Raw genomic sequence first — 14664 nt, 5'->3', positions numbered from 1 at the left:
TGGCAATAGCTGCAGTCAGGGGCTAGTGCCAGCCAGAGCATGAGGGCAGATAAGGCACACAAGGATGCACAGACAGGAGGCATCCCTGTGTTAGACTGAAAATAATATCATGATAGATTGTATCATGATATATAATATACAAAACTGAAAGATCAAGAAATAGCATCAGCAGCAGATTTCAGTACAAAGGTAAACACCAGCAGACATGGCTAAGAGCTCCAAGAGTTACCAAGAGAGGGACTTGGAAGTGGAGTAGGGGATTGTTGCCCTACCTTATAAAGTTTGCAGGACAATGTTTTTTTATTTATATTTATTTGGCTGTGCTAGGTCTTAGTTGTGGCATGTGGGATCTGGTTCCCTGACTAAGGATCAAATCCGGCCCCCCTCCCCATTGGGAATACAGAATCTTAGCCACTGGACCACCAGGGAAGTCCCCCAGGATAATTTTTAAATTGTGTGTTATGGAGGCTGCAGGGCTTGGGTCCCTCTCCTGGACTGGGTCTGGTCTGGGCACGGGGTTCTAGTAGGAGCTGAGTGTGGTGGCTTGTGCTACATCAGGTCTGAGGGGTCTAAGGGGATGTTGGTCCCCTTAGATGTTACATTTCTAACAATGGAATTTTTAATGGAAAAATACATATCAAATAGGATAAACCCATTGTGAGAGCCCTAAGGCCATAGCAGGTAAGTAAATAAGGAGGCGATGAGGACCTGCTTGGCAGAGAAAATACAGCCCCCAAAGGTCCCTATGTACAAATATCCAGTCTGTAAGGACCTGTTGCCTCTGCCCCTCAGCTCTCAGGAATCTCCATGCTGGGACCAACACCCCCTTAGACCCCTCAGACCTGATGTAGCACAAGCCACCACACTCAGCTCCCACTAGAACCCCATGCCCAGACCAGACCTAGTCCAGGAAAGGGACCCAACCCCTGCAGCCTCCAGGCTGAATCCCAAATGTGTTTCCTAGAGGGCTGATAGGGTCCTGAAGAAGTTTCATCACATATTAACCCAGAAGCGCTCAGCTTTAGGGCAGACATGGATGCCGAACCCCCTACCAGGGTCTGGGAGCTGCCAGGAGTCAAGGGTTCTTTGTGGGCTGTTTGGGAACCTAGAAATCCTTTCTTTATAAAAATGAAAGGATTGCTTTCTGAGTCTTCAGGCAGCCAACTCACAAGTTAACCTTTGGACATGAGACTCTTGTGGCTAGGGATGGAGGGGTTCTATGCCATCTGTAAAAATTACAGAGTGCAGAAGTGACTTGATTTGTCCCAAATATCAGATAGCCCAAGTAGTTCCTAAAGAGGCCACGTGTAGGTGGAAAGTTCATGAACTTTGAACACTGGTTTCAAATCCCAGCCCTACTACTTAGTTCCTGAAATTATGGGTACTGCTCTGTCTCTACTTGCTGATCTGTAAAATGGGGATAATACTTCCTTCATGGGGCTGTTGTGGAACTTAAAACCCTGAAAGCACATGTAAAACTCCTACCACTGCTGTTAGTCATGACTCCTATAGGATTCAGATGTGGCGCTTGCCTCAGGAGTCGTTTAGATGATGTAAGAAGGTAAGTTCGGTGCTTGCATCGACCCTGAGGCCCAGCAGATGGTCATGTTCTTCCCCTTGGGGAACAAGAGTTCATCCACCTAATATTGACTGGCAGCTACTGGGCTGTGAAGTGCAGTGTTCGAGGCTGAGGTTCAGTGGTAGACAAAAGGGACATAGCCCCCACCCTCCTGCAGCATCAGAATCACCCAGTGGGCTTGTTAGAACATAGGTCCCTGGACCGCACCCCACAGCTTCACTCAGAGGTCCAGGGAGGGGCTGAGAATGTGCATTTTTAAGTCCAGATGATGCTGACACTCCCCGCTGGGAGACCAACTTTGAGACGCATGAATCTAGCAGAACCCGTTTACCTGTGTCTCCTTGGACTGATACCCCTAGGCCGACCCAGGCAAGGGAGCGGGAGTGGATGACGATGACCGGTTGGCAGACAAAACTCAGAGCCCCTTTGGAGGAGGAGACAAGCCTGGAACTGAGTCCTGCTGCCATGTCCCAGCCCCAGGCAGAGGCCCTGCCCCTAGCTGTTCCTTAGCCCTGGAGCAAAGAGCATCCACTGGCTCAGCAGGTGAGAGTCACTTCCACCCACAGAGGGTGAGGGCTGGCATCTTTCCCAAACGAGAAAATGCCCACTTTCTGGTGTTGCCAGAAGCCTGCAATCTCTTTTTCTGCCTCTCCAGCGAAATGTCTCTGGCATGTTCTGAGTGCTGAGTGCTGGGGAGCAGCAGGCAGCAAAGAGGAAAGTTGCCCGGCCAGAGATACCCCAGGCAGTGCCCTCCCTTTCTTCCTTCACTGACCCCGCCTCCTCACACCACTTTGTTTGCTGACAACAAACAGAGCCCTCAATTCCACTGAGCCAGGGCCCGGGAGAGACGAAGCATTTTGCTGTGTAATAACCGTCATGGCCACCATCTGTTGAGTCAGGCACCTGCTGCAAGCTTTAAGGATCCTCACCCACCTATTTTGCAGAAGAGGAAACTGAGGCCCAGGGTCATTGAGATGCCTGTATTTGAATGCAGGGCAGGCAGATGCCAAAGACCATGCTGGGGGGGTAGGAGGTGAGGGTGGGTGTTGGTGAGAACACGTCGGGATTCTGATGGGAAGGGAGCCCGATGCAGGCAGAGAAAGGAAGGCACAGATAGAAACTTCTAGATGAATAGGGTAAAGTCAGCCCCTTGTCCCACTAGGGTATTTTCCTGCTAATAAACAAATGAGAACAAAGCTCAGTCAGTGCTCAGAGATTTTTGCCTCCATGTTGGACACAGTCTCGTGGCCCCAGCCCAACGAGGTTGAGAATGCCCCATGCTCTCTTCAGTCTTCCCTTATCGGGACACCCTGAATAGGTTCCATGAGGCAGCTGTCTTTTCAGGCCATGCATTTAGCTAAGAGGGTTTCCAGGAGCTTCCATCAACCAAGTAGCCTCTCAGCACTTTTGGAGTCAGATCCAGCCTATCTGGACTGACCTACAACTCCTCCCCGGGGCTATGGGAGCCACACCTTGAACATGACCCCTGAACTCCAGGACCAGGAGCTGCAGTTCCACAGCCCCCAGCTCATCTCAGCTGTCAACCCCCCACAACTGTCTTGTCTTCCCACACCACCCACCCCTCTTTCCTTTTGTCTTTTTATTCTTTGTTATTGTGGTAAAATACACATCACGTGAATGTTAATCATTTTTAAGTGTGCAGTTCAGTGATAATTAAGTACATTCACATGGTTGTACAGTCATCACCACCATCATCTCCAAAACTTTTTCATCATTCCAGAGGAGAATTCTGTGCCAGTTACAGGCTAACTCCCCATTCCTCCCGTCCCCACCCCCTGGCACCCTCTTTCTACTTTCTGTCTCTATGAACTTGAACTCTAGGTACCTCACGTAAATGGCATCAATCTTACAGTGTTTGTTCTTCTGTGTCTGGTTTATTTCCCTTCATGTTTTCTGGATCCATCCATCTGGTAGCCTGTGTCAGAATTTAGTCTCATTTCATGGTTGAATAATATTCCACTAGGCACATAGGTCTCGTGGCTTATCCATTCACCTGATTCACCTGTTGATGGACAGTTAGGTTATTTCCACTTTTTGACTATTGTGAGGAAAGCTGCCATGAACATATAGATACATGCCATACATGCTGTAGATACACAAGGATCTGTTCGAGACCCGGCTTTTCATTCTTTTGGGAGTATTCCCGGAAGCGGGGTTGCTGGATTGTGTAGTCATTCTACATGTCATTTTTAAGGACTCATCACTGTTTTCCACAGCAGCTGCACCATCTTGCACTGCCCCTGGCAGCGCATGAGGCTCTGCTGTCCTCCTCGCCTCTCCGTCCCCTGCGGCTCATGGCACGGGGAGCAGCAGTCACCCCAAGGCCTCAGCTGCTTCCTCAATGGTTGGAACCGCACTGGCCTCAGTCCTGGTCTCGGGGGCACATGCAAAACCTGTGCAGTCACCCAGGGCCCCAGGTTCAGTTTCACGGTCTGCTGTCCCTGTCTCAAAATTCTCGATAATGTTGAACAGGGAGCCCTGCATTTTCATTTTGCACTGGGCCCTGCGAATTCTATAGCAGGTTCTGGCTGGCCTGGCTGCTGTTTCTAGGTGCAGACCCTATAGTATGGCCAGATCCACAGTCAAGGCCTGACAGGTAGGATCCTCACATTCTGCTGAGGGGCGACCTGCGAACACCAACCCTCCTGGCCTTGCTGCCGGCCCACGTATGAGACGGGAGAACTGGACTCAACAAGTCTTCTAATTGTGTTCCCCAGAGGTCCCGGGGGTACAGAGATGGGAAGTCCCAGGGGACAGGAGTGGGGCCCATACCATCCCCACCCCTACTGCCAACCTAGGGGCTCCCTCGGACCTGTTCTCTCTATTTGGTTCTGTAGCACGAAGGAAGCCATTGGAAACCAACCGACCTGTCTGGACCCTCCACCCCAGGCCACCCTGGCCCTGCACTCTGCCCCCAGGGAGGGAGAAGAAGCCTCCGGCATAAGGAGACCAGGTAGAGGGCCCCGTGGTGGGAAAGGTATCCCGGGCACAAGCCCGAAAAGCCCTGGGAGCGGCCCTTGCCAGGGAGATAGACACCACACACATACACACACACACACAACCCCATGCAGACACAGAAAGATCCAACTGTTTACAAAACACATGTGACCAGTCGGTTCAATTGTTCGTCTCAAGGGCCAGCCGAGGCTCTTCTGCACATGGGAGGGACGAGATTAAAGGAAAACCTGACACTGGCCTTGCCCAGGCCATTTGGGGAGAAAGGCCCTGCCAGGCATCATTGGCAGGGCCCCCGGCAAGACTGTCGCCTGCAGAGAAGGGCCTCGAGGCTCTAGTGTCCTCGTCTGTCCCTTCCCCAGCAGCCGGCCAGGACTCTGACCTGCAAGTGCCCAGCCCCACCCCCCAGGCTGCCTTATGCTGAAACCCAGGGACAGGGTGGGGGAGGGGGATCGGACAGAGGGAGGGGAGAGGCGGGTAGGGGCTGGAAGAGATCCTGGGAGACCCAGACAAGCTGCCCCCTCAGCCTCACAAAGACAGGCAGGGCTCTGAGCTCTTTGATGCAGACCGCAGGATGTCTGCAGCCGCTTCAGTGCCAATTACCAGGGAAATAATTCAGCGTGCTCACCCCCTACCTCTCAGCAGACACTCTTTGGGGACATTTTAAATCTGACTGTACCTGCTGAGCAGCTGACAAGTGAAGCCTCTCCCTTCCCACTGCCGGCTCCTCCACCTCTCTGCCCAAGCTCTTTAATGGGGAAAATGGGGAACAGAAGCTGGGGCTTGTTATCCCTCCCCGCCACCACCCCACCCCCACACCGCCCTAGGCAGGGCCTGCTCTGATCAGAACCCAGCTGAGCTGGGCTCCCTAGAGTCCATTCCCCTCTCCCCCACCCCCCGGCTCCTTAAAGGCAGGGTCATGTCTTATTCATCTTTGAGTCCCTGGTGAGCTGTCAAGAAATATTGCGGGGTGGAGAGATGGGTAAACGGGGAGGTGGATAAGTGGGTGGACAGGGTGGAGGGGCGGAGGGACAAAGGGAAGGATGGATGGAGGAAGGGAGAGAGGAAGGGAGGGCTGGAGGGATGGGGTGTGGACCGGAGGAGTGCTGGGCAGATGGATGGAAACATAACTGAATGGTTATTATGTGTGGACCAGGGTATTGAAAGACACTGAGGATAGAAGGATGGACTGCTGTCCACTGAGGGAGGATGGGTGGATGGCTGGATGGCTGGATGGATGGGGGGATGGATGGATGGGGGGATGGGATGGGTGGATAAATGGATGGGTGGATGGATGGATGGATGGGTGGATGGGTGGATGAATGGATGGATAAATGGATGGATGGATGGGTGGGTGGATGAATGGATGGATGGCTGGATGGCTGGATGGGTGGGTGGGTGGGTGGATAAATGGATGGATGGATGGATGGATGGATGGATGGACGGATGGATGGATGGGTGGGTGGATGGGTGGATGGGTGGATGGGTGGTTGGATGGGTGGGTAGGTGGGTCGGTGGGTGGATGGGTGGATGGATAAATGGATGGATGGATGGGTGGGTGGATGGATGGATGGGTGGGTGGGTGGATGGGTGGGTGGGTAGGTGGGTCGGTGGGTGGATGGACGGATGGGTGGATGGATGGATGGATGGGTGGGTGGGTGGATGGATGGATGGATGGGTGCATGGATAGATAGATGGGTGAATGGGTGGATGGATGAGTGCATGGATAGATGGATGGGTGAATGGGTGGATGGATGGGTGAATGGATGGATGGATGGATGAATGGATGGATGGATGGATGGATAAATGGATGGATGAATAGATGGGTGGGTGGATGGATGGATGGATGGATGGATGGATAAATGGATGGATGCATAAATGGATGGATAGATGGATGGATGGGTGGATGGATGGATGAATGGATGGATGAATGGGTAGATGGGTGGACGGATGGGTGGATGGGTGGCTGGATAGAAACGCTCCCAAGTCCAGGGTCCATCTGTTCCCCATCCTTAGGAAAGGCCAGCAAATCAGGAAACTACACTTTCCACAAGCTGTGGGGTCCCTGCTAGGGGCTCACCCAATTCAAAGCAGCTGTTAGGCTCCAGGAGAAGAGCTGATGTTGAGACAAACCCAGGCTGCTAAGGACCCAGTCTTTGAGGTCTCCATGAGTACCCTGCCTGGGCACCCAGCCTCCAGGTCCCAGTGCAGCTGCTGTCTAGGGGGTCGGGAGGGCGGGTAGGAGTAGCAAGTCCTCACTGTCCTGACCCTGCTCCCTCCAGAGCGTGTGGGTACAGACGGGGTCGCCTTGTCCACAGGAGCCTGTTTCCCTATTGAAGGGTGAACCAGCTAGCCTCTCAACGGTGTCACCTGGGAGGGAGGCCGCCCTCAACAGGAGCAGCTCTGCTGCAGGGGCTGGAGCACAGGTGGGAGCACCATCTCTGGAAGAACCAGGGAGGGACGCCCTGTGGAACCATGAACAGATCCCCGGTGGGCACCCTGCACAGCCAAGAAGAGATCCCCACTGTAGCCTTTCCCTGCTCTGAAGCCCTTCCCAGTCCACACTGATCGTCCAGCCCAGTTCCATGTGCAACCTCCTTCTGTGATCTGAATGGTTGGCCCTACATTCCTCTTAGGGGAAGGAACTGTCTTTGCTTAGGAAAATACTTTTTAAGGCTGATAGTGGCCGTTCCTGAGAACATAGTCTAACCAGGACCCACAGCCACAAAAAAGATAGGAATGAACAGGAATTTAGAAGAAGGGAGAGAGGTCAGAGAGTGACGCCAGAGAGATGGGGTGAGGTTGAGGATCTCTGAGTGAGGCTACCACTGCCCCTCTCCATGGCCACATGCCCCACCATGGGAGCAGAAGGACTGGCCTGTCTTGTTCCCTGCAGTGCTGTTTGCTCTGGGGTGATAGAAGCCACTCCCACCTCACCCAGCACACCCACAGACCTTGTGGAGACGGATTTGCAGGAAGAAAGGGTTGAATTTCACATCTGAATCTCTGTGGTTCAGAATCTTAGTATGGACATGATAACTACCCCACAGCGTGGATTCTACTCGGCCAAAGCAAGATCCCCAAGCCAGAGGTGAGGCAAACACTCCAGGCTTGCAGAAACCTGAGCAAAGGCCTCAGCCTTTCCCAGGGCACCTAAGTGGACTTTGGTGTCTCCCCTTCTGGATCTGCGGAGCATGGAGACTACAACCAGGGTGGCCACCCATCCCAATGTCTCCACAACTATGGGGTTTCCCAGGGTGCAGGACTTAAAAAATGACTTATTTGGATTTGGTTGTGCTGGATCTTCACTGTTGCCCACAGGCTTTGCCGGGTTGTGGTGAGCGAGGGCTACTCTTCATTGTGGTTCACGAGCTTCTCCTGTTGCAGAGCACAGGCCCTGGGCCGTGTGGACCTCAGTAGTCTGGCACACAGGCTTCGTGGTTGCAGCTCTTAGGCTCTAGCGCGCAGGCTCACCAGTAGTTGTGACTCACAGGCTTAGTTGCTCTGCAGCGTGTGGAATCTTCTCGGACCAGGGATTGAACCCGTGCCCCCTTCATTGGCAGGCAGATTCTTATTCACTAAACCACCAGGGGAGTCCAGGATGTAGGACTTGCAGTGCTAAAGCTGGGAAAGGTGCTGGCCACACTGGGAAGAGTTGCTGCTGCTGCTGCTAAGTCACGTCAGTCGTGTCCGACTCTGTGCGACCCCATAGACGGCAGCCCACCAGGCTCCTGTCCCTGGGATTCTTCAGGCAAGAATACTGGAGTGGGTTGCCATTTCCTTCTCCAGTGCATGAAAGTGCAAAGTGAAAGTGAAGTCGCTCAGTCGTGTCCAACTCTTCGAGACCCCATGGACTGTAGCCTACCAGGCTCCTCCATCCATGGGATTTTCCAGGCAAGAGTACTGGAGTGGGGTGCCATTGCCTTCTCCGTGGGAAGGATTGCTTCCCCTTAAACATCTGGGTCCCTTGGGCCATGCTGGGTTCTAGACTCAGCCCCTCACATAATTTCCACCCCTCAACCCTGCCCCACCGGTTAGTTCTCACAGCACTGGGAAGCAGACACATTCCTCCCTCTTTGAAGATGAGGAAACTGAGGCTGGGAGAGGTTAAGCCACTTACATGAGATAACACAGCTAGCAAGGGGCAGAATGAGGATTTGAAGCCCAATCCCCGTTCTTAAGCCTGTGCTCATCTACCTGGTCCCCTGAGGATGCTAAACTTGTTGAAAACTGCAATCAGCATCCTCAAGTAGCCTTACACTGTGCCCTGGTGTCAAGTCCCCTTGGTTTCTGGAACCACTCCCTCTCTCCCTCTCGGCCCGCTTCCTGCCAATGGCTTTGCCTTCCGTGGGCCCCCTGGCTGTGGGTCCAGCAGGCCTTTGCCACACTCCCCACCAGCCCAGCAGAGCCCTGTGGGACTGTACTGCACAGCCTCCTCTGAAATCAGAGGAAACAAAAATGTCCTCTCCTTCCTGCCCTGGATTTTATCAGTTCCCCTCCCCCACTGTGTTCCGTGCCCTGAACCTCCCTCATCCGCTCCTAGGACTGAAAGCGGTATTTTCCACCCAGCCCAGGGATTTCCACACTGGGAATTCAAACAGCGCAGCGTGGAATAGGCTCAAACAGAGTCAGCTAATGGAAATAACAAGATGATAAATTATTCCACGGACAGAGCGATTTTTCCTTATACCCTGCTTGACTCAGAAAACAGTGTGATCGCAGTAGAAATTGGAGGTGTCAGAGCTGGTGTCTGGGGAAAGAGAAATGAAAGCATTCTGCTTGCTGCTATCCACGCAGCCCCCCGGGGGTGAGAAAGAGTATGAGGTTAATCCCAGGCCAGGAGCACAGCTGGCCCAGAGCAGGCATGTCCTCCCTGGAAGCTCCAGGACTTGCCACAAGCTGGCTGAAGAGTCAAAGGCACGAAGCCCAGGCCCTGGAGTCAGACAGAGCTGGGTTCTCTTTCCAGCTCTGGCATCTGCTGTGTGACCTTAGACAAGTAACTTAACAAGTAACTCTCTGAGACTCAGTCTCCCGGTGATAACAAGAATGAGGATTACAATTACAATTACAATTATGACCTGGCACTTGCTCTTCACTGATGCTTTGTTCGTGATAATGATGGTAAATGCCCTGACTTGCCCTCCTCTCTCTGGATATGCCCACTCCATGTGATCAGTGGGTAAACAGAATAGCTTCCAGGCTTCAGATGTAAGCTCCGGCAGGGGAGGCCAGGAACTGCCGTTGAACACACCACCCTGGGACCATCTGGGGTACCAAGCCCATGCCTCCAGGAGGCAGCTCCCCAAGGTAAGCCCCAGCCCCTGCCCAGCACTGCTAATTCCGGGACTGGGGGTTGGGGATGCCGTCTGACCCTTACCTCCCAGCTGACCCAGGCACTCACCTTATAGTGTCCTCCACTCTCCCCAGAGCTTCCAGACAACTGACGTTCATCCTCTTCCTTGTCTGTTTTTTGTTTTGGTTGTATGCCTCACCTTTTAGCCAGTTTTCTAGAAATCTTTCTGAGGTGTATTTAGGAGCATCCCTTTTTTTTCCAGATCAACATGTCAGCAAGCATCTTGTAAACTTCGCTTGATTACTCCGGGTGCTGTGGACATGAAGCGATCCCTGGGCCCCCAGCACTAAATGGCTCCCATGTATATTGAGCTGAGTTCAGTTCAGTTCAGTTCAGTTCAGTCGCTCAGTCGTGTCCAACTCTTTGCGACCCCATGAACCGCAGCACGCTAGGCCTCCTTGTCCATCACCAACTCCCAGAGTCCACCCAAACTCATGTCCATTGAGTCAGCGATGCCATCCAACCATCTCATCCTCTGTCGTCCCCTTCTCTTCCTGCCCTCAATCTTTCCTAGTGTCAGGGTCTTTTCAAATGAGTCAACTCTTCGCATCAAGTGGTCAAAGTATTGGAGTTTCAGCTTCAACATCAGTGTTTGCAATGAACACCCAGGACTGATCTCCTTTAGGATGGACTGGTTGGATCTCCTTGCAGTCCAAGGGACTCTCAAGAGTCTTCTCCAACACCACAGTTCAAAGCATCAATTCTTCAGTGCTCAGCTTTCTTTATAGTCCAACTTTCACATTCATACATGACTACTGGAAAAACCATAGCCTTGACTAGACAGACCTTTGTTGACAAAGTAATGTCTCTGCTTCTTAATATGCTGTCTAGGTTGGTCATAACTTTCCTTCCAAGGAGGAAGCACCTTTTAATTTCACGGCTACAGTCACCATCTACAGTGATTCTAGAGCCTGAAAAAATAAAATCAGCCACTGTTTACCCATCTATTTGCCATGAAGTGATGGGACCGGATGCCATGATCTTAGTTTTCTGAATGTTGAGCTTTAAGTCAAATTTTTCACTCTCCTCTTTCAGTTTCATCAAGAGGCTCTTTAGTTCTTCTTCACTTTCTGCCATAAGGGTGGTGTCATCTGCATATCTGAGGTTATTGATATTTCTCCTGGCAATCTTGATTCCAGCTTGTGCTTCTTCCAGCCCAGCATTTCTCATGATGTACTCTGCATATAAGTTAAACAAGCAGGGTGATAATATACAGCCTTGACGTACTCCTTTTCCTATTTGGAACCAGTCTGTTGTTCCATGTCCAGTTCTAACTGTTGCTTCCTGATCTACATACAGGTTTCTCAAGAGGCAGGTCAGGTGGTCAGGTATTCCCATCTCTTTCAGAATTTTCCACAGTTTCTTATGATCCACACAAAGGCTTTGGCATACCCTGCCCTAAATGTTCAGAGAAGGCAATGGCACCCCACTCCAGTACTCTTGCCTGGAGAATCCCATGGATGGAGGAGGCTGGTGGGCTGCAGTCCATGAGGTCGCTGAGGGTCGGACACGACTGAGCGACTTCACTTTCACTTTTCACTTTCATGCATTGGAGAAGGAAATGGCAACCCACTCCAGTGTTCTTGCCTGGAGAGTCCCAGGGACGGGAGCCTGGTGGGCTGTCGTCTATGGGGTCGCACAGAGTCGGACACGACTGAAATGATGCAGCAGCAGCAGCAGCCCTAAATGTTATTGTCAACAGACCTGACCCCAGAAGCCCTCCTGGCCTCCGGTCCAACTTCCTTCCCGCTGCCCCTGGGGGCACTGTGTTTGCTGGTGGAAGGTAGATAAACACACTTTATCAAACTGTTGTTCTTCATTTCCATTAAGGCCAAAGCTTGGACTCTGAACCAAGCTCTGTTCTAAAGACTATTTTTTTTTACTGTTCAGAGGCTTTTGATTCCTTTACTTCCCAGAAACTGGCTGAGGTCCCAGGTTGAAGTTGCCTTGAAGTTTGACTACTAAAGAAGAAAAAAGGTTTTCCTCTATTTTGTTAACGCAATCCAGAGTTTGAGCTGGGATCATAAAGATTTCAAACATCCTGGATAGGACTTCCTTAACAGGATTGTTTTGGTAAATACAAGTATGAAACTGGAGGACACCAATACAGGAGGAAAAGTCCCAGCTCTGGGCTGAGGTGAGCCAAGTGGTGGGTACCCCTAAGTGGCCCAAATTTTAGGGGGTCCAGAAACCAAACCTCCCCCAGATGTGGGGAGTGGCATTAAACTGCTCACATCTATGTCTTGCCAAATAATATAAAATCATAGCTATCCTGTGAGAGCATTCTCACTTCAGAAAAGAAAGGAAAAAGGATCAAGAAAAAACCCATCTTTTTTGAATTAAGGGAATTTAACTTTGTGAAAAAGTAGCTAGATTGTCCTCTGTTTTTCCCATTTGGCTGCATCTGGGTAAAAATCCCCATCACTTACCAGCTTTTGCAAATCACCAGGCAGGCCCAAGGCTCAGGGGCTGGATGCTAGAGCACGGGGCAGGGGCTGGGTATTTCCCTGTGCCAAGGGGAGCAGACTCACAGCCCGGATTTGTTAGCTACCGGATCCTGCAGAAGGCCCCGGTGCCTCAGCTTCCCCATCTGTGAAATGGTAGTGGTCGCCGTGCACACCTGGTGGAGCATGGAGACCTTGGGCCTGGCACACAGCACACACTCATTCAGTGTTTGCTCTTGTGTTTTGAATGGGACGTCCACACCCCTCGCGGGTCTGTGTAGGTTCACGTGAGTCCAGGGACGGGAATGATCCTTGGGGACAGGAAGCATCCAGGCCAGTGAGCAGAGTCATGATACATTGGGCTCCTGGCAACACAGGAGTCAGGCTGGCCCTGTGGCTCCAACAGCCCCATGAAGTCCCCAGAGATCACGCACAGCTCGGTTTCCCTGGAGCTGAGACTTTATTTAGCAAAGGCCCTCAGCAGGATGGAGGCCCCGCCCCCAGCAGGGAGGGGCCCTGCCCCAGTGGAGCATTTCCTGGGTCCTGAACCTGGCAGAAGGGCCACTGAGGGACCCAGCAAGGCCGAATCCCCCAACTCCCAACACACACACACTGAAATTCTCTTCATTCTTAGCACAGTGAGCACAGGGAACTTTTGAACACTGACCCTGGTGTGCACCTGGGTGGATGTACACCCAGCTAGATGTGCACCCATGGGTGTGTGCTGCTGTGTGTACCACTCTGCGCACGTGCGGCTGTGTCAGTGTGTTTGTAGGTTATGCATGAGCCTAGAAGAATTTAGGAGATGGTTCTGACATCTCTACCCAGCCTCCCCCTCCCTTTCCTCCCCTTTGCCCTTTTCTGTAATGAAAAGAGAAAACAGCAGAGGGGAACAGAAAAGGGGAGAGACGGGAGTCACAGAGACCTGGATCTGCACCCCAAGCTGTGCAGGTCCCCACGCCAAGGATGCGGAGCGAGTCACTCAGGGCCTCTGAGCTGCAGCGTCTCATCTGTGAGAGGGAAGTGTTCGCCAGACAGAGCTGATAGCAGGAAAGATTCAGGGCATCCCAGTGGGATTCAGGGCACCTGGGGAGCAGGACTGTTTGCAGGCTCTTGGGTCAGGCGGCTAGAACCCCAGCCTCTTCCATCAGTTTCTAGCAGAGGGACCTTGGGCAGCTTCTCACCCTCTCTGAACTCGCCCTACAGAGGTTCTGCAAGGGTTGAAAGAGTAACATAGGTAACAGAGTGTGGCGTGGCACATAGTAGGAGCTTTATAGAGGGCAGTTATTAAAATGTGCATCAAAAACATTTAGAGAAAAAGAGAGAAAACAAGAAAGCATCTCAGACTTTTTTGGAGGAATGGAAATATGTTCCACAATTGGACTGTGTGGCTGGTTGCACAACTGTAAATTTACTCAAAACCATTAAATCGTATGCTAGAAACAGTGGAATTTTATAGCATATAAATTATACCTCAATAAAGCTATTTTGGGGTAAAGTATTTAGAGTTGAGTGGAAAAGCAAGTTGCAGAATAATACAGGCAGTATTGATACCACTTGTGAAAAGTTCTAAGCTATATAAAACAGTATTTTTCTAATATAAGTATGCATAGTAAAAACATCAAACAGAGCCTGGAATGATGTATCATAACTATGTTTGCTCGCTGGGTGGATGCAAATCAGGAAGGGAAATTTTTATCTGTAATGTTTTATTGTATTTATATATTTAAATGACCGGGAAACCTAGGCACTGGTGTCATAAAACTCAGAGTATGTAGGGGGCCGGGAAGCCGGGAATGAGAGACACCATCAGGGGTGGGCGGGGGGCGGGGGGGGTCATAACTTCCTGCCTCATGACTTCTGTGATGAAATGGTGGCGATTATGCTGGTGTTTGCTTTATGGCTATTCATTACGCGGTGCATCTATATTTTGTGCAGTTTTCTATGTTGCAGTTCAGATTTTTAAAGCTAAAAAAAACCTCTCTAGAAAAAGGATGAAAATGTTCACTTTGATGGGTGCGTTTGGGGGTTGGCTGTGTCAACCTCTACACCCTTGTGTACTGAAATTCAAAATAAGTCAGAAGAAATAATGACCTGCCTTGCAGCATAGGGTGAAAGCTGTATAAGGTAATTTTGATCATACACTGAAGTGCCTGGGGGACAGGGAGTGGAGGGGCATTGTCCTTCCTCCTCAATCAGGGTGGCCCTGGCACTGCCTTGGTGGTCTCCAGTCCCCTGTCCCCATAGGAGCAACTGGGCTTGAAGCAGCCCCCTTCACCTGCTCCCTGGGCTCCCAGATGGCCAGAGCACAG

This window comes from Bos mutus, chromosome 19 (genome assembly GCF_027580195.1).
Source record: "Bos mutus isolate GX-2022 chromosome 19, NWIPB_WYAK_1.1, whole genome shotgun sequence".
NCBI classification, from domain to species: domain Eukaryota; kingdom Metazoa; phylum Chordata; class Mammalia; order Artiodactyla; family Bovidae; genus Bos; species Bos mutus.
This window is presented reverse-complemented; position numbering follows the sequence as displayed.